Source organism: Rutidosis leptorrhynchoides, chromosome 4, assembly GCF_046630445.1.
Source record: "Rutidosis leptorrhynchoides isolate AG116_Rl617_1_P2 chromosome 4, CSIRO_AGI_Rlap_v1, whole genome shotgun sequence".
In the NCBI taxonomy this organism is placed as follows: Eukaryota; Viridiplantae; Streptophyta; class Magnoliopsida; order Asterales; family Asteraceae; genus Rutidosis; species Rutidosis leptorrhynchoides.
The window spans coordinates 305,885,191-305,901,975 of record NC_092336.1 but is presented as its reverse complement, the minus strand read 5'-3'; positions in this window follow the sequence as shown (position 1 = coordinate 305,901,975).

Below are 16,785 nucleotides of genomic sequence, written 5' to 3'. Positions count from 1 at the left end.
CGCCGAAGAATCAAATCTTTTAGATTTCGAAGATTTTCTTTATATTCCTTGATTTCCGGAAATCAACCGTGACTATGTCACCAGTTAAGACAAGCCTGCGTTTATTCATTTGATTCTTTTGTGATAGCTTCAATCGTACTCTCCGAGTAATCGAATTACCTTATCCATATTACCCAGCCGTAATAAAACTCTATTTATCACCTCATAGGTGTCATGAAAACATACTTATTGTCATCCATGACCATCCCAATCAAATTTCGGGAGGAAATTTCTTTAACGGGTAGGTACTGTGACGACCCGGAAATTACCAACCAAATTTAAACTTAATCTTTATATGATTTCAACACAATAAGCAAAGTCTGTAATGTTGAGTCTTAAATATTTTGAAGTGTTTTCATTTATGCAATTGACCTTTGACTATTCCCGACGATTCACGAACATCGATGTATAAATAAATATGTAAATATATATAAGTAATTAATAAATAATATGGATCCAATAAAATTATATAGTTAAAAGATATTATAATAAATAGTAAACTTAATTACAAGCTGAATATCATTATTATATTAATACTATTATCATTATTAGTAATATTATTAAGTAACATTATCAATAATAGTATTAAATAGATTGATATTATTATTATTATTGTATGTATATATATATATATATATATATATATATATATATATATATATATATATATATATATATATATTGTAAGGTATAGATATTAAATACTAAATATATGTATTATTGATATAACTATTAAATATTACATAACTAATAAATTGTAATATTAAATATAACTACAAGTTAAAATATAAATATTATATTAATAATGTATTATCACTTTCATCAAAATAAATAGTAATATTATAATCTATTAAGAAGATTATATATATAGAAGTAAAATACATGTAAATTGTTATAAAATGTTATTATTATCGTTATTAATAAATGATACAATTTATTATTATTATTATCATTAATAACATTATTATTATTATTATTATTATTTTTACTATTATGAATGTAATTACTGTTATTATTATGTTAATTATCAGTATTAGTTATATGATTATTATTATTATTACCAATAAATGATTATAAATTTTTATTATTATTATTACTATAAGATTAATTATGATATAAATACAAAAACATGAAGATATTATAAATACAAATATATATTTATATAAATAAATACTGTTTTATAAATTAGGAAATAATACAGATTTAACTACAAATTATAATCTGATATAATCCAGTAAGCAAACTATCATTATCAGTATATGTATACAATTATTATTTATTAAGAATTAATTATATAAATTGTACGAGTTTGTTAGGAAAAAGCTATCAAAACTGTTTTCAAATTTTGTTGCTGTCTTTAAAAGTCTGTACTATAAACGATTTCAATATCAGAAAACATCCAAGAAGCTGTTAGCGTTCATTTTCAATTTTTTTTCTTTATCTTATAAATTCGTCCTTGTTGTCTGATGAAATAGACATCTACTTTGTTTTATATATCGATCAATTCCAGTGAATGATGAATTAATTCGACCTACTACCATCTATTACAACATATACATCCACCTATTTGCTTCAAATTGAGAATTAAAAAGAAAATAAAGCAGAAAACTGTCGGTTTTCCCCTGTACCATCATCCTTTCATCAAAAACCCAAATTTGAATCCAATCTCAAAATGTATAAATGCAATTGTGTTTGGAATCTTATACTAAAACTTTCTGCAAATTATCATATCTCAATTTCTGATAGCGAGTAAGAATTTAGAAGTCAAAATTTCATTTAAAAAAGTCAAACATTGTGTTCATGTCAAAATTTGAATTTATCTTTATGTTTTAGGATCGACTATTGATTCAGATAGTTTCTAGGATTCGTTTACAATCGTTTTCATGTTATAATCTTTGCCTAAAACATTCTCAATATCAAAATCAAGGTTTGAGGTCATGTTATTAATAAAAACGCTACAATAATTATTCTGTTTGAATTGTTTTCTGTTTTGATGATTCATATATCTCCTAAACGTTTCTGTTTCAAATTATACAACATACTGTGAATTTACAATTAGTAATTAAGTTTGATTTTGGTACTGGGAGATTACATTGGTGAAGAAGATGAGGTTAGATCCTGAGTTCTGGGTTAAATAAAATTTAAATTATGTATTAATCAGAAAAATACGGGTAGCTGGATGGTTTGGTGCTGTGTCGGTGTAACAAGGGGTCGGGGGTTCATTCCCATGCTTGGGCAGCTATTTCTCTGGAACTCTTTTTGAGGTAGTTTACTATTTGTTATTATTATTATTATTATTATTATTATTATTATTATTATTATTATTATTATTATTATTATTATTATTATTACAAGTATTATATTTATTATTATTATGATTGTTATTATTATTATTATTGTTATTGCTATTATTATTACTATAAGTGTAAAAATTATCTATTACATGCTATTAAAATTCCAATTGCATGACATCATTTCATAATTAAAACCTTACATTAAAAAATAATCAAGGACACATGGCACATCCTAATGACATGATGCTTACATCATTATTTGTAATTAATTAATTGAAATAATTGAATATTTTTGTATTATTAATTACTAGTAATTAGAAAAAGAGATAAAAATTTTAAAAAAAATGCAGCTAGAAAAAGCTTCACTCGTGAAATAGATATGGAGTAAAATACCTCTCAATTTTTTGAGCCTCTCAAAATTGCAGAGCACGCTTCTTCTAGGGTTTCTCAAGTACTCATCCAGACCCATTTCAATTCTATCCATTACTCTTCACAAATCCACAAAACAAAAAAAGATTCTTAGAAAAACTTTTCTGTGTCTTGAAGTCTAACTGCTACAATCTATATCCGCCACCATCTCCGCCATCGCACCACCATCGCGGCTGCCAATCGATTATATTAGTCCGTTGATCTTCAAAAAATTATGCATCTTTTCATCATCTTCTTGCTTTATCAGCAGGTTATAATCTATTTCTTGAACCTTTTTTTATTTTCATTTACAACCTGATTTTGGGTGTTAGGGTTTTTGTGGCTTCATTTTATTAGTTTAAGTTTTTAGTTCTATTAATAATATGTTTTGTATCCTTTTGAGGTTAATTTAGATACTGCTTCAAGTTGCTGAAGAAATATAGCAAACGTATGGCACCCGAAAAAGGTATTTTTTCATTCGGTACGTTTCTTCACTATTTTTTCACTAGGGTTGTTGTTTTTTGTTGCCTCTGTAATTTCATTTTCATTATCATTAGTTTTTCATGCTGTTTGAGACTGTAAAGGGGGATGAAACAAGGGTATTGATTTTTGCAGGGTTTAACCCGAGTGGTTTGTGATTGGTAACAAAATTCATCTCTATCCCAATCTATCTTATATTTGAGTAAGTTCATGGAAGAAATAATAAAAAAGTTGATATTGTAAGGTTGGAAAAGTGAACCTTAAAGTGGGTTTGTCATTTACTTCTGTTTGTGTAGTTGTATATATGTATAATCTAACGTTGTATGTCTACTGCTTATTAGGTATGAAAATAAGTCAACATATAATATTGTAATTAGTTGCAACATAGGCTAAATTTTATTGTCATTTTGATATGATTTTAACATGAATAAGACTTTACGACTAAGAATCAAACCATGACTTTTTTATATAAGGCAACACTTTGCATTATTAAATTAATGTTGTTTATGAATTGAGTATTTCTTTATAAACTAACATGAGTTTGTGATCGAATTTATGGAGTAAAAGTGCAGATGGTTTTTTGTGCAACTAATTAGAAAGTCCCCTGTGTCGTCAACAAGAAATCTTTATCATGGTATGTATTATTTGAATCTCTTACAAAGATATTTATCTATTTAATTATTAGCTATAATTAAGGGAACTGATATGTGTATTACAAGTATTACGTTTATAACAGTTAATCTAAATATTCGAATGTTAAGTCTTTTAGGTGATTGAACTTGCATAAAAAAGGCACTTTTGCTAAAATTACACACCATGTGTTTGTTTTAATGCTTGTGAGAAAAAGGAACCAAAACTGAACTTTATGGTTTGTTTGTTTGATTAATTTCAACAACAGATATATATATATGATGCATCAACATGATTAGAAAAAAGAGTATGAGTAGTGGCTGTAAAATGTTTACCTGGTTCAGAAGAAGATTTCTAGCATTATAAAGTAAAAGTAGCATTAAGGATGGGATGGATGTTTGAAGGAATGGAGGTATTACAAAATGGAGGTTTATAGAGAAGGGATGCATCTTTAGATGATCGGATTTTATAATCTGTTGATGCTTTTGTGAATTGATCTTTGGTATAAGGTTAGATCTTTTATGATTTAACTTAAAACTTTGTTAATATTTACCAAAATAAACTTGATTCTGGCTTCAAGTATACCTCAGTTGGCTAAAAAGCACTTTAAATAAGTTCATAAATAAGGAACTGATCACTGAGGTTAATAGCTTCTCAAAATGTATTTTTATGCATACAAGCTCTTAAATTGATATATCCAAATATATATAGTAGAATAATAACCATGATTTGATAATCATAGTAGTGTATGAAAACGACACAGTGGGCTGTCATGGAAAGACCAAAAATCAAGAGTGCATGAAGAAACTTGTCCGAACAAGGTAACGACTAAAATGCTATTCCATTTATTGTTTGTATTGGATGGATATTGCAATGCTAGATTAGAAAGAAAAACTACTTTTGGAGAAACCTCTACATAAGGTGATAAGGCTAAGAAGTTCACCATAGGTAAAAGGTATATAATTAATTTTGTTATAGACACAAAGCTGACTATAATTTTGATCAGTATTAATGAGAAAATATTTATGTAATTATATACCATGATCGAATTGAGATGATGGTTATGCTTTTTTGCAAAATATCTACATGATGCTCATTATTTATATGATGAAATGTCCAAGTGATAGAGTTGAAATTTTAAAATATTCCGAGTCTATTTGAGCTGTATGATGTTTTCAGAATTATAAAATTAAGAGATTTTTTATACTTCTAAAACACTTTTAAAGTTACAATTTGCAAGATTTTGGTAGCTTTCATGTGCTACATACACTCACATCCATCACTCCACATTTTGTTATTCTTTGGAGTATTAATCATTTATATCTCAGTAGTTGCACAAATTGAATTCACCACCAATTTATCTATTAATTTGTTTTATCTTAAAAATATACTTAATTTTGAAGCATTGATAATGCATTATTATAAGTTATATTATAATTATAATTTAGGTTGTTGCACGACAGGTTGCTAGCATTGGAATTGTGGCTCTTATGGATGTTTAAAAGTGTCTCAAAAGGTTAATAATGTGTACTTTGTTAGATATTTTTGTATTAGATTGATTACAATGATAAGCTTATTACATTACATCAATAGTTAAATAATAATATCTTTGGTCGAAGGTTTCTTCGACATCTGATTCGATGTACAATTATGTCAAGAGAGTTGCTGCCATTTTAGGTTATGATTATCTTCTTCTCCAGGTAATTCTACAAAACCCTTACTAGCTTTTCGTTTTCATGGTTCTTTATTCATATATGCTTTTGTGATTTGCATATAACGAACTAATTTATACTTTCTGAAAATTTAATTAAAGAATTGGAATCCCATTAGTCGAATGCTTAAGGATTATTTATGAATAGTTTGAACATGTGAATATAATATAGGCCATCATACTAGCAAGTTTGTATTTTATAATGTTGACTTGCTTAGTGATACTTTTTAACTAGGCTATATCAATAGTTCTTTCTTTCCTTTCACTTTACTCAAGATGGTAATTTTGACCCATTCACTCTTTAATGTAATTGTGTATTCAAGTAAATATGTGTAGTAACTTGCTTAGTGACCTGCTTTGTACGGCAATAACATCCGAACCACTTACTGCTATATTATGTTCATATAAATCTTGCAATAGCCTAACATGGGTCAACTTACCAGTATTTTTAGAAATATAAACAAACTGAAGTTGAGCTATGAAGGAACATATGTATATAGCTTTGGTTGGAAGTCTGGATCCATACTAATTGGATTAATATAATTAACTTTATAATATATTTCTATGTATTGATTTTGTTATTAGTATTATCTTATTGTATTTTGTATTTATTTATTTATTTATTTAGTTCTTTTATATGTTTTTTTAATACACCCGTGATAAGGGGGTGTTGGAGAATTGCATTAAAAACTAATCAATTTCTTTTATGTTTACACGATTTCTTTACACGATTATTTGGTGTATACAACTAATATGTTATGATATTCTTTTGATATTTTAGTTACTTGGGCAAGCTAAAGAAGAGAAGATGACAATTAGAATTGAATAATTGGCATGTGTTTTACACTAAAGTTTTATTTGTATTACTTGGCTACCTATTTCTATATTGAGGTTGATTAAGTTCATCAATACTTAAATTGAGAAGTAATGACCTTGATTCTACAAAGAAGATTGATTCTACAAAGAAGATGTGATGATTTTGAGGATTAATGAATTCTTAAGATGGTTTTTCGTTTGTTAACATTTGTATTGTAAGACTATGCTTTTGGATTGCAGTTTTTAATTGTGGTTGGTTTGATTATTCGGTTAAGCATCATTGTTTCTATTTTGGCCGAACTTCATGAATTATGCTATTTTATCTACATGTTGATTATATAACATCCACATTCACATCATGGTTAAATAACATTCTTCAGTTATGACATATCATTCAATAATGTTTCTTTAAAATTCCATGAATCCACGGGTCCTTGCACTAGTTAATATTATTATCATATGTAAAAGTGTTATAATCATTATCATTATTATTATTATTATTATTATTATTATTATTATTATAAGTATTAGTAATATTGTTGTTAGTAGTAAACTTATCATTTTAGTATTATTATGATCGTTATGATTATGATTCTGATTATCCTTATTATTAATACTATTATGAAGGTAATAAAAACATATTACTATTATCATTAATATTAGGATTGTTATCATTTTATAAATATTAGTTTTATCAATATACTTATAATTATTAATATCATATTTATCATTATTATTGTTATACGTATCATCATTAATATTTATTATTATTATTATTATTATTATTATTATGATTAACATTATCCGTATGGTACTGCTATTAAAAAAATTTTACTATCATTACTATCAATTTTACTAAAGCTATCAATAAAACCATCAGAATTATTATTATAATTAATAATAATAATAATAATAATAATAATAATAATAATATTATTATTATTATTATTATTATTATTATTATTATTATTATTATTATTATTATTATTATTATTATTATTATTATTATTATTATTATTAGTATTATTGTTATTAGTATTATCATTAAGTTAATAAACAAAAGATACTTATAAAATAAATATAGATATACAATTATATACATATATATATATATATATATATATATACATATACAAAACTTAACTATATAAATATGGTTATTTACTTAATATATATATATATATATATATATATATATATATATATATATATATATATATATATATATGTATGTATATATATATATAAAATGACATATATAGGTTATTAACATAAAAATTATATCACTAATAATAACTACATATATATATTTGTTCGATTACAATTAAGTATATTAATAAATATACAAATGATATAGGTTCGTGAATCCGAGGTCAACCCCGCATTGTTCAGTTTTGTCATATGTATTTTTACTACAAAATACATTAGGTGAGTTTCATTTGCTTCCTTTTTAAATGCTTTTGCAATTTATATTTTTGGGTTGAGAATACATGCGCAATTTTTATAAATGTTTTATGAAATAGACACAAGTAATCGAAACTGCATTATATGGTTGAAAGATCGAAGCCGAATATGCCCCTTTTAGCTTGGTAGCCTAAGAATTAGGGAACATCACTAATTTTGAGAATTAGTGCACGCCTAATTGACGCGAATCCTAAAGATAGATCTATTGGGCCTAACAAACCCCATCCAAAGTACCAGATGCTTTAGTACTTCGATTTCGTTTTTATCATGTCCGAAGGATTTCCTGGAATTATAGGGGATATTATTATATGTATCTTGTTAATGTCGGTTACCAGGTGTTCAATCCATATGAATGATATTTTTGTCTCTATGCATGGGATGTATATTTATGAGAACTTAAAATGAAAATCTTGTGGTCTATTAAAATGATGGAAATAATTATTTATGTTAAACTAATGAACTCACCAACCTTTTGGTTGACACTTTAAAGCATGTTTATTCTCAGGTATAAAAGAAACCTTTCGCTGTGCATTTGCTCAATTAAGAGATATTACTTGGAGTCATTCATGACATATTTCAAAAGACGTTACATTTGAGTCATTGAGTTCACCAAGATTATTATTAAGTCAATTATAGTTGGATATATTATGAAATGGTATGCATGCCGTCAACTTTCGATGTAATGAAAGTTTGTCTTTTAAAAATGAATGCAATGTTTGTAAAATGTATCATATAGAGGTCAAGTACCTCGCGATGTAACCAAATGCAATGTATTCGTCCAGATGGATTAGGACGGGTCATGAAATTCATCACATACACACACATGAATCTCTCAATTTCGACGGTTGTAAAGTCTTCATGATGGCTTGGATACGAATAAGCAACGAAAAATTTTATATAATAAGTAACAAAAATTTTATAGAAATCGTTTAAGGTGACAATGTAAGAACGAAGTTCTTAGTAAATATAGACAATTCTAAGTACAATATTTTTTGATTAAAAGAATTGATTTGTAAAAGTGAAAGTAAAATTTCACATGTACTAAGTAATTATTTACTTTATTATATATAACATTTACGGTTTCTAAAATTTGCACGAATGGCAAATAAAATAAATTTATTTTTATTAACCTTTGAGAGGATCGCACCGTAAAATAGTGTAAGTAAAATTTTGGCAAACAAAATTTTCATATTTCGAAGGTTACAAGTTGGAAAAAAAAAATGATTGATGAGAATCAAGTAAAAGACTTTTGAAAATCTCGGGTGATATTTGAGCAAAAATGTTACGAGGTAATGAAAACTGTTGAATTTAAATGTGGTTAATGACTATTAGTAGGGCATAAGTCCCTTGACAAAAAAAAATGCTTAAGTGTGAAGTTGTTGCTTATAAGTGAGATACGAATGGAAGAGTATGAGGATGAGAATTAACCACCCATTGATTTTGGAAAATTTTGAACTGGTATGACTAATATCGAAGTAAGAAGGATGATGTTGAGATTATCATCGAATAAGAAATTTCTCGGAATAAGTTAGGATTTAGAGTCGCGTAAGAATGAGTATCAAATTAGATTCTTGGGTAATCTTTAATATAGAATTTGAATCGCTGAAGTGACGGGATACAATTTCCTTTATGTATCATTGTGCAAGTTTGTCCATTGTATAGATTTCTTTCATGGCTAGAAAGTGAGAAGATTTGGTGAGGTGGTCAACGATAACCCAGATAGTGTCATAACCGCCTACCGTTTTTGGTGGCTTCGTGATGAAATCCATTGTTATTCCTTCCCATTTCCATTGTGGGATTTCGGGTTGTTGAAGTAACCCAGATGGTTTTTGGCTCACCATTCTCGGAAGGTATATGAATAATCTTCTCACTATAAATAACTTTCGCTTTCATCCTTGAAAGCCAGTCCGTTCCAACTATTTCATCAAAGCTTCATAACTTGATGAGTATCAGGTTAATCTTAAAGTTCATTCCAACTATTGCATCAAGCTTCCTGACTTGATGAGTATTAGGTTAATCTTAAGGTTCATTCCAACCAAATCTTATTATACTATTGCGAAAAATTCTATCAACCTTCTCAAATAACATCTGCTTGTGCGTAGGTAACTAATCCTTTCCAACTACTACTTTAAAACTTCCAAGTTTTGTTGACATGAGGTCATATCCAAATGACCCACCTGTTAATTTTAAGGTACTATCTTAAATTATTCCTCTATCTCCGCCAGCTTACCATTAGTTTGTCCTATAGAATACTTAACTCACATGGTTGTTAATGGCTTATCAGTCATAACACTAACATTCTTAGATATAGGGTTTCTATCGTTCTAGTACTAAACAACTCCGAGACAATAAAATGTTGCGACGAAACGTACCCTAACTAAAATCAGGATCCAAGCGGGTCTCCATAGCTGAGATAACGATTGCTCTACCGCAAGTAAGTCCAACGTCTTTCCTATTTGAGAACTTTTTCCTTAAGTGTCCAGGGTGTCTATATCATTAACAGATTTTTGGGTTATCAATCAAGGCCCTTATTGTACATTATCTGGGCTACGCGGTTATTCTTTCCCTACCTCTAATAGACCATAATGCGTATACTCAAGTCATTCCTACCAAAATTTTCTCTGAATCACTTCATATTCCTTATATAGTAACATTGGGACTTCTGCATGATTTACTTCAATATAATGACGCTGGCCTGGCGTCATTATATTGTACTAAATTGTACGTTCATTCCAATATCACCCCTATGGTCAATGTAACGTGATCACTTCAAGTTCTACTCAATTTCATCTAATGGTGCTTTATCTATGCTATCTGAAAACAAAATATACATAATTAATCTCACGGTTTCTCGGTGTGGGTGCGTAGGTTTCGTAGGTCATGCATCAATGCCTAAATGTCCCAAAATTGCTTCAAAATGTTCGGGTTCAGGTAACGTCGTTAGGTTCCTTTCTAGAAATTCAATCTAGGTCTCGCGTCGAGTTGTACGTGTAGCAAGTAGTAATACGATATATCTTGAGGCAACTCCCAAATCTTTGGGTATGGGTGAGCATCAGTAGAAAACACTATGACCTTGTGAAAGGAGATGCCTTCCTGACTTCTCCAATGCCTATGAGTGTTAGGGACCTAAGTCCAGAAGTGTCATTAGATCGTCGAGTAGTGGTGGAGAATGGAAGAGATAAGTGACGGTCATGAAAGTGTACGGGATATGAGTCATCTTGCAGAAACTGAACATCCTTCTAATGTTTATACGCTGTACGTGGCTAATTAGGGTGAGCTCGGGGTGCGGTTACTCTGACAAGTCCTCGCATGTCTCCTCCTCCGAGGATCAACCTTAGTGGGCGTATATTCCGAGGGGTACTCCTCCTAGAGTGCGTGAAGTAACGTTTCGATCTCTGGAACGGTGGAACGATAGTAACAGGTGGATTACGATACTAGTCCTTAGGGTTAGACGAGTGGGAAAAGGGTTCAGAAAAATATCTGAACTAGGTAGGATAAATTCTCCAAGTTGGTACAACGAAAAGTAGACGGGTAGTAAGCACGTAATTAGGCATAGTAACTACCGTAGTCTAGAGCGTCTACAACAGTACATAGCATGGCAGTAAGAGCAGTATCAACAGAAGTATCATGCAAAAAGCAGATGGTAGCATGCAGTAGCGAGAATAAGCAGCAGCATACAGTAAGTTCACATAGCAGTGAAAGTAGGTAGTAGCATGCAACAAGTTCATATAGCAGTAAAAGTAAGCAGTAGCATGCAGTAGTAGTAAGCAATAACATGCAGTAATATAATACAGTAGCATGCAGCAGTTTCGCAGAAACAGGTAAACGAACAAGTTGTAGATTAGTCCTATTAGTGAATCATACTCGGCTTGGTCTATACTCACTAATGCAACCTAATTCCCTATAACCAATGCTCTGATACCAAATGTGACACCCCGTACAAAAACATCGTGTACGGTTCATCAACAACAGGATCATTACAAGGTCAAACACTATATGCTGTTTGAAAACCAGTTTTGCATTCATAAAAAGATAGCGTTTTACAAAAGATAACGTGCTTCCTATGAATAGAAGCATTAATATAAGTATGTGACACAAAGGTCGTTACAAAGCCATTGTTTGAAAATAACGTAAGTTGCGAATGCACAATAAAAGTTCCATGATTGAGACTTCTCTAAGTAATGCAGTGGAAATCTAACACATAAAGTTTGTAACAGCAAGTCTAACACCAAGACAGCAAGTCTAACAGTGGAAGCAACAACGTCTAAGCACCTGAGAAATACACGCTTAAAAAGTCAACACGAATGTTGGTGAGCTATAGTTTGTTCGTAATTAGTAAAGTAATGTAGACCATGAGATTTCAGTGCTTCAACCAGTAGTTTAAATCAGTATGAAAAGTATATGCTTAACCGTGGGCACCCGGTAACTAGACTTAATGTATGTATATCACCCCCTAAAAGTGCACTTGGCGAGTGCATTTGTCCTCAAAGTATTAAACACCCGTAGAATGCTAGCGCGACTAGCCCGAGTGGGGTTGTCAAACCCTATGGATCCATATCTAAGATTCGAGGTCACGGTTCAGAAACCAATGATTAAACGTTACCGAGCTAAGGGGAATCTTTGTGCCGTTATATCACCCATACATATGTAAAATTTAAGTACTCGTGTCTAGTATGTAAAACATAAAAAGCGCATATATTCTCAGTCCCAAAAATAGTAAAAAGTAGTAAAGGGATGCTATAACTCACAGTGGATAAGCAGTAAAAGTTGATACGAAAAGTATGCCGGTAGTAAGTCGGTCTGAAAGGTCATCAACCTAAGTCAAAGGTCACTAGGTCAGTATGTTTTCCCCATAAGTTTAAAAGTGCATAAATTAAGTTTTAAGTGTCATCATCATCATCATCATCATCATTCATCAAAACTAAGGTAAGTTTAACAAGAATAGAGATCGAAACAAAAGGGCTGAATTTGCACAGATGTAACGACCTCTATACAAATCAAAAAGATGCGTAGTCAGTGGCCAAGGCTCCATATGTGAGTCCTCTAACCGCTGACCAATTTTCAGAACCTAAATCGTCTTTGTTTGACCGTGGTGACGGTTTAAGTGCGGGTAGGTCAGAAATTTCAGCACAACATTACAACGGCGTAGTGACTTTCGGAAGGCTATAAATCCTAAACCGTATATCGAATTAAGTCGAGGCATAAAAGAAAAGTCATCTACTCGAAACGAACTATCTGAAAATAAATTTTTCAGAAGCCCAGGAGTCTGATTAGACCCTGAAAAACAGAAAACAAGTGTTTCGGTGATATTCTTGGTGCTTTATGCTCATCACGGTTCTCATCATTGATGCTTGTAAGCTTCAAGTGTACAACTCTTTGATGTTTTAGCATCACTTTGACCAAGGTTCAACCATCAACACATAACTAAGAGTAAAATCTATCATTCTACAAGTTTTGAACATCAAGATTGCCTCTTTATTGCATAAATCTAATAAAGCTTCAACCTTTGTCCATTTTGCACAAGTTTATGCATCTCCATCATATGTGATGATGAAGACTTGATCTTTATTATCACAAAAAATACAAAAAGGTTCCAAGTAAGTGAGATCTGCAATAATAACTTATATCTCAAGTATTAAGAAAACCCTAAGCTAGAAAGCTTGAATCTTTACAAGATTAATGAGACCATAAGCTAGAAAGCTAAGATCTTTAATAAAATAATGAAAGTAATGAGACCATAAGCTATAAAGCTAAGATCTTTAACATAATAATGAAACCCTAAGCTATAAAGCTTGGATCTTTAGTGTTCTTGAAGATCTTGAAGCATAAAGCTTGGATCCTTAAGATACATGAAGATGATAAACACAAGTTTTGATCTTTATAACAAAACAAAGAAATCACAAGCTAGATCTTAACAAGTAAATGAAGATTCAAAGCTAAAAAGCTTGAATCTTTCATTTCCTTGAAGGATTTAAAGCAAAGTTTGAATCTACAAGATGTAACAAGATCAAAAGCTAAAAGCTAGATTCATTAAATGATGATGATGATGTCGTGTATATGATGGGAAGAAGAAGAGAAAGACAATTTAAAACTTACACTTTTTAGAGTGAGAAAGACTAGAGAGAGAATTAGAGAGTAAGTGTGTGTAATTTGTAAATGAAATCAAGTGTGAAATGAATGGGATAAGCTTGGTATTTATAGGAAAAGAGGGTGTGGGGAGGGTATCAAAACCATATGTAGGGAGGGGGATAAGTGGGGGACAACTTTTGCTTTTTGGTTAATGGTTGTCTAAAGTTGGTGCTTATGTTAGGATCCCATGCAACATTAAGGATAATGCTTAACAAAATTGCTAGTATGTTCCCTTTAATAAATGGGCATTTGTCTTTCATTATTATGGGTTACTAACATATTATAATTGGGCTAATTAAATAGTCTACTAGCTAGTGTAGGGTGGGCTAAAGTCCAACAAGGAAGAAAGTCCAACAAGACTAACTAGTGTGCTTTAGTAAATTACTAAGCGTAATTAAGCATCCAAAAACCCAAGTAATTGTTATTAGGAAATAACAATTAGTATTACGTAGTCATAATATTCCATTTATGACCAAAGTTAAACGTGTACCAAGTACATAGCTCGTTTCAAACGTCAAGTGACACCAACGGTCGTAAAAGCATTCGGGGATCAAGTTAAGTGATCACACACTTAACAGCACGTTGTAAGATATTAATGAAAGTAATTAATCATTAAATAAGATCCCAGAGCATAAACTAGCTCAGTACGCACATATACGCAGTTTTGTGAAAGCACAAAGCACAAAAGCAAGTCGAAAAAGCCGGGTCGTTTTAAAAAGTACTAAAAGGATAAGTGAAAGTGGTTTTCTCTTGATCCTTAGGGTCTATTGGAATTTGAAAATATCCAGAGAAACCATCCAAGAAAAAATTGTATTCCTTTCCGGCTAATCTTTCAATCATTTGATCAATAAACGGAAGCGGTAAATGATCTTTTCGAGAAGCTTCGTTTAATTTACAGTAATCTATACAAACTAGCCAACTGGTAACGGTCGAGTGGGAATTAATTCATTATTTTCATTTTAGACAACAGTGGTTCCTCCCTTTTTAGGGACACACTGCACTGGACTAACCCGCTGGCTCTCGGATATTGGATAAATCATTCATGCGTCTAATAATTTTAAATCTTCTTTTTTTACTACTTCAGCCATGTTAGTGTTTAAGCGTCTTTGTCTTTGAATTACGGGTTTGCGTTTTCTTCTAATAAAATTTTATGAGTACAGAAGGTGGGGTCAATTCCCGGAATATCATAGGTTTTCCAAGAAAAATCCTTTTTATGCTTCTTCAAAACTTCCAAGAGTTGCTCTTTTTGATTTGTAGATAATTTGAAAGATATAATAACAGGAAGTTCGGAATTATCTTTTAGAAAAACATATTCTAAGTGAGAAGGCAATTCTTTAAGTTCTAATTTCGGTGGTACTTCAAGTGAGTGTTTTATTCTTAATTCATCAGTTACAGGTTCATGTTCTTCTTCCGTTACAAAATGTCTTTTATTAATTCTTCAAACTCATCATCAAGGTTTTCCTCTTTTATTTCACACACAAATTCATCTATATCCATTGATAAAAATTCATTGACTTCTTCTTCAATACAGGTTTCTATATATTTTATCGTTGGAAAAGAGAGATCTAATTCAAGATTATTATTTAAAGTAATTCTACCGTCTCCTATCCCTAGGCTATATGTCTTAGTCTGCATTTGAATTCGAAAGCAGCAGTACTTAGGAATGGTATTCCTAATATTATTGGGATTTTATCATTTTCTTTCATATCTAAGACAACGAAGTCAGCGGGAAAAATGAATTTATCAATTTTCACCGGTATGTTTTTGGCTATCCCCATTGGGTAATTAAAAGAACTATCGGCCAAGCAAATAGACATTCTAGTGGGAGTTAACTCTCCTAGACCTAGTCTTTTATATAATGAATATGACATTAAATTTATACTAGCGCCGGTATCTACTAATGTTTGTTATATTCTAGAATCATTAAATGAGCATGGGACAGTAATACTTCCTGCATCGCTTAGCTTTTTGGGTATGTCAAACTTTTGAAAAATGGCTTTACATTCTGTGATAATAAACCTAGAAGAATTTTCAGCGTCCTTTCCTTTGTTAGATAACATGGTCTTTAATTATTTTCCATAATGTGGATTTTCTTTCAATAAATCTATTAAAGGAATATTAACATTTATATTATTAAACATATTAGCAAAATTCTCTATACGTTTTTGTTATTTGGCTTTCCGCTTTCCTTAGTTGTTGAGGGTATGGAATGGGTTCTAAAGGTTTGTTAATTTTAAAAGGTAAATCTATTTTCAAGGGAGTTTCATCATTACTTTTTGTACTACTAGCTTCATTAGGTGGTTCATGTTTTTCCTCTTGACTAGGTATGACAGGGTCTTGTGTTGTTTTACTACTCCTAGTAGTTATAGCTTGTATTTATGAATTTCTCCTTGGATTTTCTAAGGTATTAGATGGTAGTGTTCTAGTTTCCCTAACAGCTAATTGTTTAGATAAGGTTCCTAGATCCGTTTCTAAATTTAATATCAAACTTTGATGATTATGATATAACTCAGAGATCTTATATAAAATAACATTATCTAGTTTAGTTTGGTTGTAAATATATCCTCTCATTACATCTGCCAGTCCTTTACTTATAGTTTCCTCTTGTGATACCTGAGAGACATTTTCTATCATAGCTTTTTCTTTTAATTCTTTTTCCAAAACCTCTATCTTTTCTTGTAATGAAATTATATCGTTTCTAGCTGCGATTTTAAGTTCTTGTTGATTTTTATTCAAATGATACCAATCATGTGTCTGAACAGCTAAATCAGAAATTAATTGTTGTAAGTCCTCGGGAGTTTTAGAAAGGGATAC